At 43.5% G+C, this 20,276-nt stretch overlaps 1 long non-coding RNA gene across 6 annotated transcripts in view; it reads left to right on the top strand.

The window, feature by feature from the left end:
* The window catches only part of LOC129703503 (uncharacterized), a 69,519-nt gene extending 55,172 nt beyond the window's left edge, over positions 1-14,347 (top strand). For all 6 annotated transcript variants that reach the window (XR_008724567.1, XR_008724569.1, XR_008724572.1 and 3 more), the window contains 3 exons: positions 4,206-4,342; positions 8,296-9,538; positions 10,796-14,347. This is a non-coding gene — a long non-coding RNA (uncharacterized LOC129703503). The remainder of the gene's footprint in view (positions 1-4,205; positions 4,343-8,295; positions 9,539-10,795) is intronic.
* The last annotated feature ends 5,929 nt before the right edge of the window (positions 14,348-20,276 follow it).

Below are 20,276 nucleotides of genomic sequence, written 5' to 3'. Positions count from 1 at the left end.
TAATCTTGCCCATCAGCCCTGTGCTCACTGACATGATGGGTCCCAGTTTTCTAGTTTTCAACTATCAGTTTTGTTTCTAAGTCTCCTCCATACCTTTCTAATTTCCTTGAGCCTTATTATCTCTGTTATTTTTCATTATGTATGATTCCTGGATTTGAGTTCCAGTGTTGGCCATGCTTTCTTCAGCTGCTAAGAACTAAACTCAGGAATTATGTTCTGAGCTTGGCTTCTTTAAGATATTCCTTCCTTAACCAAGTTGATGGTCAGCTGTAGTTCTATCTCTATTGTCAAATTTTGAATTCCTTGAGATATTTGGCTGCATTTTGGCATTACATTAAAGGACCTTGTTGTTGAAGTTATATCCTATCTTGTTCTCCAAGAACCTTTCCTTTTCTCCCACATATTTACTCCTAGTTTCTCAAATCCAATGGTTGTCACTGGGCAAAACACAGGTGAGAAAAGGCTGGGATTTCCAAGTTAGGGAGGGGGTTTCCACATCTATTTTTATGAGATCTTGCGAGAATCGACTGGGGTTCCAGATGATGGCTATTGGGAGGACATGAGATGTGATAATCTACAGACTGATTTTCCACGAAGTTCCCTAGCACAGTGTGCAGTCCGATCAGTCTAAGCTACAAGTTGACCTCTTTGTCCCAACACACTACTTCTGTAAGTGTTCAAGGTCAAACAACAATTCGTCATGAATTTCCCAACTGGAAGCATCGTCTGTTCATTTCTCTCCACTGACACTGTCTGACCTGATGAGTTCCTTGAGTTGTTTGTTTTTTTTTCCCCTCAAAATTCTGACGTCTGCAGACTCTTGTGTCATCACTTGGTGAGACCATTGCTCCTGGCAGTCTGTCTGAACGAGGTGGGTGAACACACGGCTTCTTCTACATAAGTATAATATGACATCTCTTCTGTTTGGTGGTGTTAGTCTTCCACTGAATGTGCACTCTCAGGCCCACTAATGCCCAACACCCAAAGGCTGTCAGCATTATTGATGCCCAGAGGTAGAATATCTTTACCACTGGCTTGGAAATACCATGCATTTCTCACATTTTCTAATGACGCAGCAAAGAGGCCATTTAGGTTATTGGGTCTGTACTGGCACATGGAAGAAACCCATCAGTCCTCTTTTTCCTCCCATCTCCCTCGTTATTTCTCTGTAACTTAGACTCTCTGCCCATTAACCTCCCTCGGAGTCTACCACTCACCTACACTCCAGCAGTAATTTATAGCAGCCAATCTGCGTACCAATCCGCACATCTTTGAGATGTCATAAGGCAATAAAGGCAATATAGGAGTATTCGGCCTATCAAGTCTACTCCGTCATTCAATCATGGCTGATCTATCTCTCCCTCCTAACCCGATTCTCTTGCATAACCTTTGACACCTGTAGTGATCAAGAATTTATCTATCTCTGCCTTAAAAATAATAATTGACTTGGCCTCTACAGCCTACTGTGGCAAAGAATTCCACAGATCCACTACCCTCTGACTAAAGACATTGCTCCTCGTCTCCTTCTTAAAAGAATGTTCCCACAAAGACTGATGTGGGAGTAAACTGGAGCCACACAGTCACAGGGAGAGCGTGCAAATTCCTTGCAACATCCAAGGTCAGGATTGAACCTGGGCCTCTGGTGTGTGAGGGAAAGCATTTTGGTGTTGTGGGGTTACAGATGGTACTATATACAACAACCCTTCTGTTTTTTTAAATCTTAACCCCAAGCTCAGAACAGGTCGTAAAAATGCAGAGTTCTTGGCACCAATGTATAAAATCACTGCTCGCATGTCACACTGCAGTACGTCCTCGAAGCTGCACCATTGTCTGAGCCCCTTGCATTGTTTGCTTTGAGAATAGCTGGTAGCTGCGTTGTGGTACTGGTGGGGGGTGGGGCAGAATGGAAGAGTTGGTAGGAGAGGCTGGAGTTTCTTTCTCTTGCCGAACTCTTGACAGCCCATTGTTAAGTTCTTGCTTTTACCGGCCATCTGTAAGGCCTTGCTACAGAGCTGTGCACACACACAAGCCCCTCTGCCCAAAGGGAGGGGGCAGTGACCCTGAAGGCTCCATTGAATTCTGGCTGGCCCTGGAATGCACGCCACATTAGTCCGCATGACAATGGTGATTGATGCCTCCGGAGTAGCCTTTGTTAGGGTCAGGGTGGAGAGGTTACTGAGGGGCCGGGAGAGGGGGGGGGGGGGGTCAGATTCACAATGGAGAATGGGATCATTTGAACCTGCCTCTCTCCTTCCCCTACCAAGCGTGAGAACTGCGGCTAAGCTTAACGCTGAACAGAGACCTGTCCACTCCTTTTTAATCGGCTATCTGCCCGTGCACTTCGATGAGAAATGGATTCACTGGACGGACTTGGGATCAATGTATCCTGAGAAGGGTTGTGACCTCTTGTGAGGAGAGGGGGTGGTAGTGGGGGAAGGGCATCCATACTCCCCTGCAGATGTTTTCTTAGAGGGACAGATGGGTATTTTGGCTCAGTGAACAGAAGTATCTTTTAACAGCTTGCAGGCCAAATTATGCTGCTCTTATGAATTTTTTTTCCTCTTGGTAAGTGTACAAAATTTGGGGTCTAAATTCTTAGCTGCAGTCGGCCACCCTTCCCCTCTCCGTCAGTTGGTTTAATGCAAACGTGAATGCTAAAATTGAATTGAAAATGTCTTCTGAGAATGGCTTCTTTTTGGTATACTTCAAATAAAGGTCGTGGCTTGGAGATCCAGCAAAGATTTGACGACTAATGTGGTACTTTATGAAGTGTGTTTTTATGACATTAGATCCCCAAAAAGCACAATGATGATGAACGGGTAATCTGATAATCTGATATTATTGGAAAAAGGCTGATTAAACTGTTAGAGAGACACCATGGCTCTTAGAAATGGTGCTGTCAAGGTCCTGTATGGTCACTTGAGACACCGGGACCTGATTCATTATTCCCACCTCGGAAATGGCACCTCCTACCACTCACCACTCCATGGGGATTTCCATTGCTGTATGTCCTGGGAGTCTATGTGGAATTTGCCTCCAAGTCTGAAGTTGATGGATGCCACAGCTGTCTTTACTCTGCAGACTGGAGTACTGCAATTAATTCCAATAGTGATGAGCCATCCCTTCGATATTAGCCAACAGGCAAGATTCCTGCTTGTCTGCAGGTTGTTCAGTTTAGTTTAGTGATGCAGCGTGGAGTTAGTACCTTTGGCCCACTGAGACCGTGCCAACTGATTTGCTTACACTAGCACTATCCTGCAGACACGGGACAATTTACAATTTTACCAAAGCCAATATAGCCAACAAGGCAGTGCACTTTGGGAAGTGGAAGGAATCCGGAGCACCTGGAGAAAGCCCACATGGTCACAGGGAGAATGTGCAAACTCCGTACAGAGAGCACATGAAGTTGGGATCGAACCAGGGTCTCTGGCGCTGTAAGGCAGCTCTATCGCTGCTCCACCGTGTCACCCCGGTGATATTAGCACACTAATTTTTGAACTGTGGGATAAGGAGATTTAAACAAATGTGCAAATGCTTACTACAATATACTCGTCTCTCGCATACATGGAGAATGGGAAGGGCCAGTTGTATGAGAAGGTCTTAAAATAAACATTTGCTGTACGTCATGCATGATTCTCTGCATAAACCTTTTAATAAATTTTGGAGTTTTAAGTCGCGTCTTCAGACCTTTAAATATCAGTGTTTTACACAGCAATTTTATATTTTAAGACTAAACAGTATTAATGTGAAATACAACAAATTTAAATCAAATGAATGATTATGCTCGTCATCTCACAAAATGTCAAATCTTCATAGGATGTTGCTGCTACTCAACCTACAGCTGCTCTGCCCTTGTGTGTAAATGTAAATATTGCTGAGTATATCACACCTGGTTTGCATAGTTTGTAATAAAAATCACAGATCGAGCTTATTTTAATTAAAAACAAATTTCTTAATATTTTTTAGAAACTTTTGCCAGTTGCATGAAAATTCTGAACGTGTAAATATCAGATAGCTGAGTTTACTGTCATTGGCTGTAAAATGCCCCTCTGTAGCAATGCAAGTCCCTTTGCTGATGCAACCCCAGTCACTGCTTTTCCTTGCTGTGGCATTTTGTGGAGTTTATGGCAGCAAACGCATGCAATGTGTATAAAAAGTCAGTGTATAAGAAGTCCTTAAACAGGTGTGTGAATTGTCATTCACAGGTTACGCCATGGTGGATTGGTTCATAACCCAGCGTGTGCTGAGCCAACCTCTACTTCAGGCAGAGCATCGATTTCCTAACTGATGATGGCAGTGAATCTTTGATGATATTGGCTATAGTTCCCACTCCCATTGTCTGGTTAGTAATGTGTGTGTTAGTTGGGCGGGGAATGGATCGGTCATTTTAATCGTTTTAGAGAATCTCATCAATGTTATCTCCTCTCATAACTGTTATTGCGCGGAAGTTGGATCTGTATTCTTGCTGATCGGACATTAGGAAAATAAGTTAAGAATATGGTAGGGGTTACTGGACTGCGGATAATTTAGTCTATGTCTGGAGTTTATATAGCATGTTTTGGAGGCATGATGTAATAGTGTTTTTATTTTTTAACATTTAACATGCCTTCCTCTCCAAGACCGGTTACTTCCGATCCCCTTTATGGTGATTTGATGCGTATGCACTGAAAGGCTGGTGATTTACTGGAAGATTCACCAGGCCCCTGGAGGAAAGCGTTGTCATGGAAACCATTATATGGCCATCTGTCCGAGTAGTGCCAAAGTGCTGACAGTGCAGGTAGTGATGAGGCCTTCTACTGCAGTGTAAGCACTTAACGTGCTCCTCGAACATACCATCTTCCCCCAAGATCTGCCAAAGAACCTGTGTCGATTGTGCATCAACGACTGTGTATGTAGAATGTCCTGTACTCTCACTGTCCCATCACTAATTGTTCAGGCTTCACCGTGTCTGCTGCCATAAGCAAGCATGCTGATTTTATTCTACAACTCCCCCAGAAGCTCGGCGTTCAGTAATGTCGTGGCTCTTTTCTTGAACTTGTATTTCAGACAACTGCCAAGTAAGAGTGAGGAGAGTTAAAATTGTATTGTGTACAGAAAAATGTGATAAATACCGTGGAGCAGTCAGATCACGATTCTAATCCCAGAACAGCCTTCAATATCCTGTGTGGAAGGAAACTTTTAGGTAACTCTCGTCTTGTGTAAGCTGTGAGGTGGTTTTGTTTTTTAGGAGGGATAGAGACTGGTTAAGTAAATGCTTGAGGACGTGGCAGGGAAAATATACATTGAGGTTGCCCAGTTTTAGTAGAAATAATAGAAAAACTGATTACTTTTTAAGGGGTAAGGGTTTGAAAGGTGGGCCTGGGTGTTCTTGCACTAGAAAGCAATGTGTAGTTACAATGAGCAATTAGTTTAGTTTATTGCCACGTGTACCGAGGTACAGGGAAAAGCTTTAATTGCGTGCTAACGAGCTTGTGGATGGTCAATGTATGATTACTATCAAATCATCCATAGTGTACAAATATACTGATATAGGGAATAACGTTTAGTGCAAGGTAAAATCCGATTGAAGATAGTCAGAGGGTCTCGAATGAGGTAGATAGTAGCTCAGGACTGCTCTCTAGTTGTTGGTAGAATGGTTCAGTTGCCTGATCAACTGGGAAGAAACTGCCTCTGAATCTGGAGGTGTGTGTTTTCACACTTCTGTGACTCTTGCCTTATGAGAGACGGAGTAGAGGTAGTGACCTGGGTGCAACTAGTCCTTGATTATGCTGCTGCCGTTGCCAAGGCAGTGTGAGGTGTAAATTGAGTCAATGGAAAGGAGGTTGGTTTGTGTAATGATCTGGGCTGTGTCCACAATTCTCTACAATTAAGAACATTCGCCTTTATTGCATGAGGATTTAAGTGCAAGTGTAAAAATGCTTTGCTGCAATTATGCAGTGGTCTGATGATATTCCCATTGCAAGCATTTGCATCCATTAGAAGGTTAACCAAGTTGATTCCTGGGATGACATGATTGTTGTAAAATAAGCTATTGATGGTCTGGGCCATACTCTGGAGTTTAGGAGAATGAGAGGTGATCTAATTTGAAATGTGACATTTTTTAGATTGATGCTTCCCATGGCTGGGCAACCCCTAACTAAAGGAAATTGACTCAAGGCAAGTAGTTGGCCATTTAGGACAGGAATAAAGAGAGATGGGTGGGTGGTAACCCATGGAAATTCTTAACACAAAAAGGTTGTAGAGGTTTTGCCACCGAGTACTCAAAATAACGATCGATTATTTCCGAAGGTTAGGAGATTGAGTCAAATCATTTCAGAACATTGGCATCACGGTAGAAGGTCAGCCATGATCCAGTGGCAGAACAGGCATAAGAGGTCCACAACTTTGTGATCCCAGCTACAAAGACAGATGTATACAGCAATTTGTTCTTCCCCTGCACAATTAAAGCATGGAATAATCTCCACCCAACTATAGTTACCCAACCAGATGCAACTAAATTTAAAGTAGCTCTTTCTTCCCAATAACCCCTTCTGGCTTAAGCCCTCCCTTCACCACCTTCAGTTTAAATTCCATTTGGAATATTTTGGAGGACCAAGAAACCAAGAAACTGTTTCTTCTGTTCTGGGAGCACAGTGTACAGATTTGGTCACCACATCGCAAGAAATATGTGATTGCAGCGGGGGGGAATGTGAGAGATTTGCAAAGTTTTGGTTGGGAATGGAAACTTGCAGCCAAGCGAAAAGATGGGATAAATATAGAAAACGGAACTGCAGATGACGGATTATCTGGAGCCAACGGGCAGGAAGTACAATTCTGAATGCAGGGAGGGGAGCTTTTATTTGGGAAGGATTGGCCTTTCCAGTTTTCACTTTGCATTGCTCTTCCTCCTCTTCCAGCTGCACCCTCTCCTCCTCCCTCTACTCTCTGGAGACCCCTCCACTGCAGTCTTCCTGACTGTCGGGGAGATGATTTAAATATGAAACAATGCAACAGTTGAAAAGGGAAGTTTCTCTAGATAATTTTTATCAATATTAAATGGTGGCCAGAATTTGGATAAAAGAACTTGTCAAACCAAATGCAACCTGATTAATTTTGGGGAAGGGCTGTTTTTTTTATTTTTTAACCTGAGGTTCCGGAAGGTGACTGCACATCAATGGAGCTCCATTTGTTCAAAGGATCAAAAATGAGAAATGATGGAGGATGCACTTATTTAAAAAAAAAAGAAGAAAGATTTGCATTAAATCAGGAGTTTGGAATGAGCAGTTTTGATAATCAGCAGAAGGCAGCTGGAGTGCATAGGATTGAGAGGGAGTGAATAGATGCACATGCTGGAGAATGATGGTGCCTAATGGTGTAGGCCACTGTTTCAACGAGGCTGTTCTTGAAATACAATCTCTTGGATTTGCTGACAATGTGAATTAAATAAAATAGACACTCAACAATAAGAGCTGTTTCCAGTTTGTTAGCTATATATTTTGGCCAATTTCTTGAAGCTGTGTGTGTATTATAATTATTTTAATTTTGTTTGAAGGGTCCTATCCACTATTTGTTCCTGTGATTACTGTTCTTGGTCATTTAATTTTAACACAAACTTACAGTTTGAATGAAGTCAACCCCCTTTTCCCAGCTCCCCTCTGGATTTCTTTCCGCTCCATCCCGTTGTGGCTCTTGTCCAAGTTGGCAGCCTGCTCAGCGGATGTGCAAACTGGGGCACGTTGGAAAGCTCGGAAATGGGATTTGTGTCTTCGGGGGAGTGGTAGAAGGCGGGACGGAGGCTTATTCTGGGTCTGCAGTGCCAAAGTGCAAATAGTGGTAGGTAGTGTTGAATCCTAGCTACACTATTTACACTTCAAGCACTGTTGTATCCAATTACTGGTGGGAAATGAAAGGTAGTGACACCTGACCAGGCTTTTGTCATGAATATAGTCCTCACGGCTGGCATATCTGGATGCTCTCTTCATTTCTGTAAAGTTGTGACCAGGGACAACAGGAGCCCTTCCAAGTCTACATTGGCTGATAAACCACATTGATTTTCTACAAACCGGCTGCCCAGCAGCGTGTTTGACTTGTCCTGTTGGCTTTAGCTTGAGAAGCATTAACCATCCAAGAGGAAGTCTTTTGATTTATGATGCATGCACTGAGTCCCAGTGTTTACACAATGAAACTCGGTTAACATAAAGCTGATGTATTTGATGCAGGTCTGGCAGATTTTTTCATGTAATTTCTACCTATGCTCCTAAAACTACAAATTCGCTTTTTTGGTGAGAGGATGCATTTGTATTAATTTTTTTGCAGTGAACCAGAACAGGAGCGAGTCGAAAGAGTGCAGCAAACAGCACCCGGTGAACCTGCCGCTGAAGCATTGGGATTTCTGAAGAGTCGACCAGTGAATTATTGGAGTTTTGATTTGTTTAGTTTAGAGATACAGGGCCTTGGCCCGCCTAGTCCGCAGCGACCAACCATCACACGTAAATTTGTTCTATCCTACACACAGGGGACAAATTACACCAATTAACCTACAAACCTGCACATCTTTGGAACATGGGAGGGAACTGGAGCACCTGAAGAAAACACACGTGGTTACAGAGAGAACGTACGAACTCTACAGTCAGCACCCATAGTCAGAATTGAAGCCAGGTCTCTGGCGCTGTAAGACTGCAACTCTACCGCTGCACCACTGTGTATTAGGATTGCCTCCCTGAGGGTAATTAATTTTTGTCCTTGAGGATGGTAGAGGTCAGATCTTTTGCGTGATGCACTTCTTTGCTATGTTGAGCTTAGGAGCTTGCTGATGCACAGCAGGATCACACATGGTGACTGTATTAAAGAGACAATGCTGCACTGTATTTGGGGCAGAAAGCTTTTTGCGAGAGACTTAAGACATAAAGTAATAGAGTAACTCAGAGGCTCAGGCAGCATCTCTGGAGAACGTGGGTAGGTGATGTTTCAGGTCGGAACCCTTTTTCCGACTGATTGGGGGTGGAATGAAGCTGAAAAAGAGGAGGTGCAGGACAAAGCCTGGCAAATTATATGGATACCAGCGAGGGTTTTTTGGATGTGTGTCCAGGTGGGGCAGAGGAGGTGTGGGTGGGGTCCAAGTGTTCAGCAAAACAGTGGCCGGGTCTAAGCCTGATCTCGCCAATGTAAAGGAGGCCACATCGGAAACACCGAGTGCAGTAGATGAGGTTCGAAGAGCATTCAGTACCGTGATGACTGAATTGGAAAGTTTGGTCTCCTGAGCAGACTAACAATCCTCATATTGCACAGAAAAACCCTTCAGCATCCATTGTGGTTGTCCTTTCAAACTGGATCTGTACTTGTAGGATAGCACAACCCTGAGTTCTGGTGGTTTCATCTGTCCTCTGACTGCTTGTGTCACTGTTGGGCACTCTAATGTTTTTGAATTTATTCATCTTCTGCAGCCAAATAAAAGCCCATAGAAGCAGTGGTCGGTCTGAAGTCTGACCGCTTTTCTCTCGTGTTTCCTGTGGATGTCGTGCAGAGTCCCATGAAGACGAGGGGACAAGAAACCCAGCAGGTACTGATCACTCCCCACAGACGGTGTTTGCTTCAACCTCCATCTTAAATGTCAGATATACAGTAGGTGGGGGAAAGGGAAGAGGGAACATTCTTGCATGCCCGATGAATAGGCAACCGTTTCAATATCATGTTATCCGTTGCTGTGTCCATCTCTCCGGTTGAAGCGGATGGATACCATGTTCATGCAGCCCAAAAGTGCTTGTAGTGCAGGTAGTCGCATTAAAATCTACTGCAGAACAATCACTTTCAGCGCTGCTTGAACTCACACACCGGGACTACCTTGGACTGTGGTCAACTCAATGTCTTGGTGAAGGACTGACCGGGTAGGTTTGTAATCTGACATTACCTCAGCCACTCAACATCCCATGCCAGGCAACCCGTCCATACCTAGGCCAACTGTACTCTGCCCTGTTCTCACTATGATTTGGGTGGCATGGCCCTGTTGGGGCTGGGAAATCAGCTGATACATTTTTCTCAGACACAAAGCAGTCACGTGAAGTTGAGGCCACAATCTAATTGAAAGAGCGAACCACTTGATGGGATGAATGGCATGTAGGTGTGGCTGTGTTCCTAATATTTGTACAGTTTTGGGCGGGGTACAGTAAGGATTCTTATCAACTGTTGAATTAAAGTACCGGGTGCTCCATACAAAGACATTGGGACAATGTTTGATTCTCCAAGGATGGTGGCGCTGTGGAGTCAGAGCTGGCCTCTTGTGCTGCCGACGGGCGGTTAGTTTTGCTGGCTTTGCAGACAGTTGTCGATTCTTATTGCTGTGCAAATCCACGCAAAACTGACCGCATCGGCAATGGTGGACCTGCTCGCCCTGGAGGGAGGCTGCTAACCGGTTCTTGGACAGGCGGCATCCAAGCAACGTGTCCTTTGAAATCTTCATTGAAGTCTTTACGCGGGTTGGATCAGAAGGGCATCGTGGATGGGAGGAAGCAATGTGATCGGAACAATGGATTACAATTGAATTGTTGACAATGGTTTGGGTTTGACGCTGCCTTGCGCTGGAAGCAATTTTAAACAAAATAACCCAAACATCGTTTTTTTTTTAAGTAGGAGAAGGGGTAAGTATGCGTTGCCATTTAATGATTCCAGCTAATCTATCCTGGGCCTCATCTTTTCTGTGCAAATTCAGCATAGCTCTCTGCTCCCTATCTCACAAAAATGTATCCACTCCTTTTGTGGTGACTCCAAAAATTGTCCATACTTTAGGATTAATTCTGGGTTATTTTAATTGAATTAAAAGGTACAAAAGCATAGAAAATGGATCTCATCTCAACTCCATCCTGACCATCCGTCACCCGTTCACACTAGTGACGTTATCGCACATTGTCGTCAACGCCATACACAGCAGAGGCAATTTACAGAGGCCAATTACCTTGTAAACCTGAATGTCTTTGAGATGTGGGAGGAAACAGCAATACCCGGAGGAATCTCGCATGGTCTCAGGGAGACAGCAGACAGACAGCACCCAAGGTCAGGATAGTACATATGCATCTTGCGCCATGACACAGCAGCTCTACCAGCTGCGTCACTATGCCGCCCAGTTGCCGTTTGGCATTAGGACTGAATTTGTTGTCCTGTTTTGAAGTTTTATATGAGCTTCCTAGATCCTAGATGTTTTCAATGGGCGAATCTCCAGCTCCTGCCACCCTGTAAACATTTTGGAGCTGCCTCTGTTACGTTCTGCTACATAAAAGACATTTGGACAGGGATATGAATTGGGAAAATAGATGAATGTGGGCCAGAAAAATGGAAATGAGACCAGCTTAACTCGGACATCTTGATCATCATGGACATTGGGCAGAAGGGCCGGTTTCTGTGCTGTATTCCTCGACACCAGACCCGTAGCACTGCTGAGGGTATACCCTGCTACAACCTGCTATATTGTGCTGTAACCATGGAGCGCGTACGAGGAGCTGAGGACCTTGCCCCTGTTTTGTGTAGGTTGGGATGGGCAGCAGTATTTGCGGCTGCTTTGATATTGCACTTGTCCCGGCCTAAACAGATCAAGAGGAAGTAGTCGCCATGCCGTGTTTGTGAGGAGCTATCAATGAGCTGGTTAGAGGTGAGCCAAGAGGTCTCGGTTTGCTTTCTCCCTCGGTTCTTGAGATAGCAATTCATCCACCAACTGGCCCCACCGTTGATTCCCTCCTCCCATACACTTGCTCCTCTCCACCTGAATCCCTACCATGCTCCAACATGATGCATCAGAAGTACTTAATTGATTTTTGAATCGGATTTCAACATCCCGAAGTTTAACTGTCCCACCGGCCCCTCACTGTTTTCCTCTTGTGCATTCTGCATGCTGGTCTTCCTCCTTGCTTTTCTTTCTTTGTTCCCTCTTATTTTCTGCTGTGCCTTTTATTAAGACTATCCAGTGTTGAGAGGCGGAGACTGGAGCAATTGCTGGGTTTCCCATGAAGCATTGCACTTGTCTCGGTCCGACAGTGCTGGTACAACACCACGTCTCAGGGCTCCTGCTTGGCCAGTTCTATCCCTTTCTTACCACTATCTTACCCACTGGCTTCCAGAGGCAGCTTAGATGAGTGGTCGACATTGCCCAACTGATCTGGAGTAGATCAGGGTTGCAGTGTAGCAGGTGAGCTGTTTCTGATGGGATGGAGAGCTGCATAAAGAGAAATAGCATGAAACTGGTCCCTTTAACACATTGGCTATTGAGTGTCATTCTTTAAACTAACCCTACCCAACCCCAGTTTTTTACTTCTCTTAACATTCCCATCAACTCGCTCCAAATTCTACATGCGGTACAGCGGTCAAATAACGTACCGAACCTGCACAACTTTGGAATGTGGGAGGAAACCAGAGCACCCATGTGAAAATCACACAGTCCCAGGGAGAACGTGCAGACTCCACCCAGACAGCTCTGAGGTCAGGAATGAACCCAGGTGTCTGGAGCTGTGAGTCAGCGGCTTTTCTAGCTGCACCACTGCTAAACTCACTTTGTGCTCTGTCCCCAGCTGCCCATGTGGTGCCTTTCTGGTAAAAGGAAATATTTGGGCATGAGTTGAATTGGTATACATGTTTGAAGATGCATTGATATAAGCAAGTTTTTTTTTTTCCCCCTCCGATACTGGCTTACAACTTACCCTCTCCTACCTTCAGTGTCTCCACACTTAGTTTAGTTTAGAGATACAGTGCAGGAACGCCTTTCGGCCCACCGGGTCCACGCCGGCCAGTAATTCCCGCACAGTACCACTCCTACACCCACTAGGGACAATCTTTTTTTTTTTACATTTACCAAGTCAATTAACCTACAAACCTGTACGTCTTTGGAGTGTTTGTGACCGTGACTCTTGGGTATTGTCCCAGGTATAGATGAGCAACTTACTGTACAGGCCTTGCAAGTAACCTGATAAAATGGGGTGTGTATCTTCTTGGAACTGACTATCGCTGTCTCATGGAAAAGATGGGGAGCGGGAGATCCAAGTTGCCATAATTATGGTCCAATTCCTAAAAGCCCATTGTTTTGTATTCTGGACTGGAACTCTGCTTTGTCAGCTACAGGGTAAGATCAGAGATTGTGCCAAGCTGCTCCACTACTGGTTTGTGTTGTGATTTAATGAGTAGAAAATCAGGGCATACTTAATAAATGTTGATTTATCAAAACCTTAAAAGACTCTTGCTCTTCTTTTACAACTTATGCAGATTGGCTGCTGAAACCTGTGTAACTTTGAAAGATGATGGTTAAATATTTAATTACTAGATGAATAGTGTGTGAAAAGAATCACTGAATCGATCCTTGTAAAACATATCAAGCAATCACGATAAATGTCCACTGATTTTCGTTCTCGCTATGAAATTAAATGCAAAGCAATAAGAACAGGCCACTGGGGAGAGGCAGACAAATATGAACCAAATTCTGCAGACCATTGTGTCATCTGGATAAACCACAGATACCACACTATGACCTGGAGTATACATTTTCAGGCAGTATTTCTGCTACTGGACTTGTATTCCAGGGATATTAGCACATAAGATGGAAACTGGCTCTTAATTCCACCATGATGCATTCACTAAAATGCAATCTAAATTAACCCTGTTTATGTCACTCTTCCCTGTCTATTTGTGTGCCTGTCCAAATGCCTCTTAAACGTTGCTCTCATATATGCTTCCACCACTTCCCCTGGCAGAGTGTTCCAGGTATCTAACACTGTGTTTTCTTAAAACTTGTCAGACCCGGGTGTTAGAAGATAGAAAAAGTCTAGCACAGGAACGGGCCCTTCAGCCCAACATGTCTGCTGACTACTATGTCAAATTATATCACTCCTATCTGCCTGATCATGATCCATATCCCTCTATTCCCTGTCTGTTCATGTGTCTGGCTGAATGTCTCTTAAACATTGTTATCATATCTGCAGCTTCTACCTCCCCTCGCAGTGTTTTACAGGTGCTTCTGTGTAAAATAAAATGTATTATAAATTTATTTTTAAATTATCCCCTTCTTACTTTAAACCTATGCCCTCTAGAATGTGCCATTTCCTCTCTGAGAATGACTGTACACTTCTATCCGATCTCTCCTCTGAATCTGATGCTTCTGCAAAACCAACTGCAAAGCTTGTCCAGCCTCTCATTATACACTCCTGCACTATCTCCAAAGCCTGCAATGTGGCTTAACCAAAGTTCTGACCAGCTGCAACATTGCTTTGCCAACTTTTATACTCAATGCCTATCCCAATCATGTATGCCCTTTTTATTTTAACGTGTTGCCTTTTTCAAGAAGCTATAGACTTGCATTGCAGGATCGCCCCTCAATGACATTGCTATTTACTATATTTGCACTTTCAAAAAATGCATTGCCACAGTTTTCCAAATTAAATTCAATCTGAAATTTACCTGTCCGTATTTCCAATGTATTTATATCGAGCTACATTCTTTGACAACTTTCCTCACAAAACACCTCATTAAACGTCCTAATCAAACCATCAGCATTTTCATCCAAATTGTTGCTACATATTCCCCAGCACTCGTGCTTGTGAGACCCTACTGGTCTCAAACCTCCAGTCTGAATAACACCCCTCCAGCATTACATTCTGCCTTCTATGACAAAGCTAAATTTTGGATCCAATTTGCCATGGTTCATATGCAACTTAGTCGGCTGAAGGAGCATATTGTGAGGTATCTTGTCAAATGCTTTATTAGAGACCATTTCAACAACATCCTCTGCCCCACTTTGATCAATCATCTTTGTTACCTCCTCAAAAAACCTCAAATCAAATTTGTAAGATAGGTTGTGTTGCAGATGCTCGTTTAAACTGAAGATAGACACAACTATCTGTCAAATGTCTCAGCATTTTGTCAATCTTTTGTGAGATAGGATCTTCCTTGTACAAAGCTTTCCTGACTATCCCTAATAAGCCCAAGTTCTTACCAAATGCAAGTAAACCCTGTCCCTAAGAATCTTCTTAGTTTTCCTATCACTGTTTACTGGCCTATAATTTCCTAGTTTGTCCCTGTTGCCTTTCTTTAATGAAGGAACTTTGGCTATTCCCCTGTCTTCCGCCACGTTTTCTGTAATTAAAGAGGAGGCAAAGATTACTGTAATGGCCACAGCAATCTCCTCCTTTGCTTTACTCAGTATCCTGAGATAGATCCCATCAGGTATTGGGGATTTATTCACCATGATGTTTGCCAAGACACCCAACATTACTCCTGAAGTCCTCAACTGTCTGAAGAAAGGGTCTCGACCCGAAACATCTATTCCTTTTCTCTGGTGATGCTGCCTGACCCGCTGACCTAGTCCAGCATCTTCGGTGTATACCAGCATCTGCAGTTCCTATACACTTCACACGTCCATAATATTAATATGTCCTGGTATCTTAAAATGCCCCTATCTAATCTCAAAAAATCATTCATGTCTTTCCTCTTGGTGAATACCTATGTGGAGACCAATGGACTTAGCAGTGGGGGGGCACAAGAAAGAAAAAGGGGGTGTTGCGTGGATTACTTGAAGTTGGAGAGTTCAGTGTTTTTGTACCATTGGATTGTAAGTTATCCCCATGTAAAATATGAGGTTGTGTGGCCTTGAGTTGAGGCTCCTATGGACATATCAGTAAAACTCAATAATCGAGCAGGCTCGGGACTTGAGTGGCAGATCTCCTAGACTATTGGACTTGGGAATTGGGCTCCCAGCACGTCGGAAGGAAGTAGAGCCCTAGTGAGTTGAATGGGCACATGGGGAGTTGCAGATCATGGCAAGTCATGCAACGTCAAATGTTTAGAGATGCAGCGCGAAAACAGGCTTGTCCGCCCACCTGCCTGCCAACCAGTGATCGCTCCATACGCTAGCCCTATCCTACACACTGGGGTCGATTTTTGCAGTGTTGCCAAAGCCAATTTTAACCTACATACCTGTAGGGGCACTGTTCAATAAGGAAGGGAAGGCCAACAGGCAGTCGTCATACAGCATGAAAATTGGCCCTTCAGCCCAACTTGTCTATGCTGACCAAGGTATCCCATCTAAACTAGTCTAACCAGCCTGCGTTTATAGAGTCATGGTCCTTGTGTGAGATGGAGGTGCAGAGGGTATGTAAAGTTTAGGTCGTATGGTAATGTTTAGCTGGCTGGGACCTGTAAACTAAGTGATGAAATACATCAGAAGTGGTTATAGATGTAATTGGGAAGAAACAAGAACTGGGAATGAAACTTGGGACCAGGGGTGCAGTGCTGCCGGAGCTCACCGGAGCACCGCTCTGCCTTGGGCACCTCTAAAAAACAAAATCGGAATTTTAACGAGTTTCTAATGGGTTTGTGGTCGGGGTAACCTGATTAAAAAAAAGGGGGAAGGGGAAGACCCATCACTACAGGGAGAAGCACTAGGACCCATTAGAGCCAGACCACGAGCTGTCTACATCGTGGAGGTTGTCCTGGCCTGCGGGCGGTCGAGTCAAGGGGTGTCGGTGGAGGGACCGGTCTGGAGTGGGTGCGTGTGTGAAGTTCCAGAGCTGCAGGAGAGTCAGGATGTGTTGGTGCCGGGCCGCCACCTCTGTAAAAATACATGATTGCCGTTTTTGTCTTTACATGCTTGATAATCATATTTCAAGATAAGTGAGTGCAACTGTACAATATTTTGTCATATTAACAATGCAACACAGCTTGGGACACAGAATGCAATCGGAATCCTGTATAAATGGGAGATTCCTGAAATTGGCATGATGCTCCTTTGAGCTTTATTGATTGTATAACTTGCTGCTGGCCAGTGTCAAGATTCAAGAGTACAAATAGATGTCTGGACTGGGCATTGAGATGCTGTTGGTTGGTACTTGGGAGTCCTTTGCAGACGTGGATAGACGAGACTTAACAAAGTACTACGATGACTACTGTTGCAGGGAGCAACACTGATATTGCACGTGATCTGCGATAATACAGTGTCGTGATGAGTTTGCATGTTTAACATGTGAATTACAGGGAGTCCTTCCACCACTTGTACTTTGCTAGCTATTTTGTAACAGGACAGCAAACAAACTGCTATCTATTTTTTGTCTGTTAGTTTTTACAATATGCTGTGTTCAGAATTTATGATTAAATTTAGGAATTGTTTTCCAATAGAGCCACATCACAGGAAGCTATTTAGTCATCATTTGTGAAATCTTCCTATAAAATTATTGCCAACACCCCCACAGCCCCACCCTCTTATTGTGTCCTGTGCAATTTATTATCATTTGACTTACAAAGAGTAGGGATTAACGGATCCCTTTCAGAATGGCAGGCAGTGACTAGTGGGGTACCACAAGGCTCGGTGCTGGAACCGCAGCTATTTACAATACACATCAATGATTTGGATGAAGGGATTCAAAGTAACATTAGCAATTTTGCAGATGACACCAAGCTGGGTGGCAGTGTGAACTGTGAGGAGGATGCTATGAGAATGCAGGGTGACTTGGACAGGTTGGAGGAAAGGGCAGATGCATGGCAGATGAAATTTAAAGCGGATAAATGTGAGGTTATTCACTTTGGTAGCAAAAACAGGAAGGCAGATTACTATCTAAATTGAGAAAAGGGGAAGTACAATGGGATGTGGGGGTCGTACATCAGTCTATGAAAGTAAGCATGCAGGTACAGTAGGCAGTGAAGAAAGTGAATGGCATGTTGGCCTTTATAACAAGAGGAATCGAATATAGGAGCAAAGAGGTCCTTCTGCAGTTATACAGAGCCCTAGTGAGACCACACCTGGAGTATTGTGTGCAGTTTTGGTCCCCTAATTTGAGGAAGGACATTCTTGCTATTGAGGGAGTGCAGTGTAGGTTTACAAGGTTAATTCCCGGGATGGCGGGACTATCATATGCTGAGAGAATGGAACAGCTGAGCTTGTACCAACTAGAGTTTAGAAGGATGAGAGGGTCCTCATTGAAACATATAAGATTGTTAAGGGCTTGGACACACTAGAGGCAGGAAACCTGTTCCCGATGTTGGGGGAGTCCAGAACCAGGGGCCACAGTTTAAGATTAAGGAGTAAGCCATTTAGAACGGAGACGAAGAAACACTTTTTCTCACAGAGAGTGGTGAGTCTGGAATTCTCTGCCTTAGGTGGAGGCAGGTTCTCTGGATGCTTTCAAGAGAGAGCTAGATAGGACTTAAAAATAGCGGAGTCAGGGAATATGGGGAGAAGGCAGGGACGGGGCACTGATTGGGGATGATCAGCCATGATCACATTGAATGGCGGTGCTGGCTCGAAGGGCCAAATGGCCTACTCCTGCACCTATTATCTATTGATTTTTAAGATATTTGGCCAATTCTTCGTTGAAAATTGAATAATTTGCTTCCATCACTTTCAGATAATGCATTCTGGATCATAATACACTCAAATAACATTCTCATTTTCATGTTCCTTTTTAAACTCCCTCCAAGGTAAAAGTTTTTTTTTTCAACAGCTCTATTCCGATGTATTCCAAGGTGAGCTAACATAACGATGTGGGTCTTCATATAATTAGATCTCTGCTGGACTCCCTCCAAGTCCTTGACACTGATGTAAATGTTCTAATGCAGTACATTGATGTTCAGATTATATTCATACTCAATTTGTTGATGGGCCAACAGAAACCAGAGACTTGGCTCCAATCTTTCCATCATTTTTGCCAGATTTGACCGTGAGGAAAGTCACCTTACTCGCTGATTTTTAGTTGACCTGGATGATGGTTGCTGAGTCTTTTCAGTTCTAACAGTGCTTGCTGCAGTCAGAAATCCAGAGATTTACTCCATAAGACATGGGAGTAAAATTAGGCTATTTGGCCCATCACTTGTATTGCCTAATTATGGATATATGTTTCCCTCAACTCCATTCTCCTGCTTTCTCTCTGTAACAGTTGATCTTCCTAATCAAGAACCTATCAATCTCCGCTTTAAAAATATACATGTCTTGGCCTCAACAGCCATCTGTGGCAATCACTGGTTCACCAACCGCCAGCTAAAGAAGTTCTTCATTTTCCTTTCTAAAGATATGTCCTTTTTATTCTGATTCTAGACTCCCATTACTGGAAACATCCTTTCCACATCCACTCTATCTGGGCCATTCATTATCTAATAGGTTTCAATGTAAAGGAGACCATTCGGCCAATCGAATCCATACTGGCTGTGACATCCTATTTTTCAGCGCTCTGCATTATGTACATCAGATGCTCGTCAGACTGTTTTAAAGGTTGGGTTGCTCTATCATCAGTGTGTTCAAACTGTCATTGTCCTTTTGATGAAACATTTACATTTCTTGTGTTTGAGTTTAGTTTATTGCCAAGTTTACCAAGGCGCAGTGAAAATCTTTTACTGCGTGCTAACCAGTCCGTGGAAAGAAAATACATGATTACAATTGAGCTATCCACAGTGTACGGATGCGTGATAAAGGGAACAGCATGAACAATGTTTAGTGCAAGATAAAGTCCAGTAAAGTCTGACCAAAGATAGTCCAAGAGTTTCCAAAGAAGTTGAAAGTAGCTTATGACTGCTCTCTAGTTGTTTGTTGGATGGTTCAGTTAACCGATTACAGTTGGGAAGAAACTGTCCCTGAACCTGGCGGTGTACATTTTCACACTCTATACCTCTTCTTGCCTGATGGGAGAGGGGAGAAAAGGGAGAAGCCATGGTGCGACTCATCCTTGATTATGCTGGTGGCCTTGCTGTAGCAGCAGGAGGTGTAAATAAAGTAAATGGAAGGGGAGTTGGTTTGTGTGATGGTCTAGGCTGCATACACATATCTCTGCAATTGGTGAATTGGTAACTTCCAGAAGGTGTTTAATAAAAGTGGGCATTATAGACTTGTCCAGAAGACTGAAACCCACGGTAGTGGTAGCATGGATTGGACATTGGCTTGATGCAATAAAATGTGTGCTAGCTTAAAGAAGATAGTGTGGATGGGACCATTTTCTTGATATATATTAAGGAATTACAGTTTTTTATATGGGGCAGTTTGCATATGTCACACATCTTGGAAACAAATAGTGAGGATGTTAGTAATAGACTGCAGGAAGACTTTGACTGATGGAATTGGTTGAGGAAGTTTACAACTGAAATATTTTTGTAGGAACGGTAATAGGAAATAAAGGGGACACTTAAAGATGTGGAATATAAAAGTAAGGAGATTGCCATTTATCTTTGTAAAATAAACATTTGGGCTAAATGGATATTGCTTTCAATTGTATGTGAATCGTGCAAAGAAAATTATGTTCTGAGAGAGATTTATAGAAGTGGTTCCAGGGATGTGACGGGTAAGTTGGAAT

This window comes from Leucoraja erinacea, chromosome 14 (assembly GCF_028641065.1).
Source record: "Leucoraja erinacea ecotype New England chromosome 14, Leri_hhj_1, whole genome shotgun sequence".
In the NCBI taxonomy this organism is placed as follows: Eukaryota; Metazoa; Chordata; class Chondrichthyes; order Rajiformes; family Rajidae; genus Leucoraja; species Leucoraja erinaceus.
The sequence above is the reverse complement of the archived record's forward strand: the minus strand, read 5'-3'. Positions and strand labels throughout refer to the sequence as shown.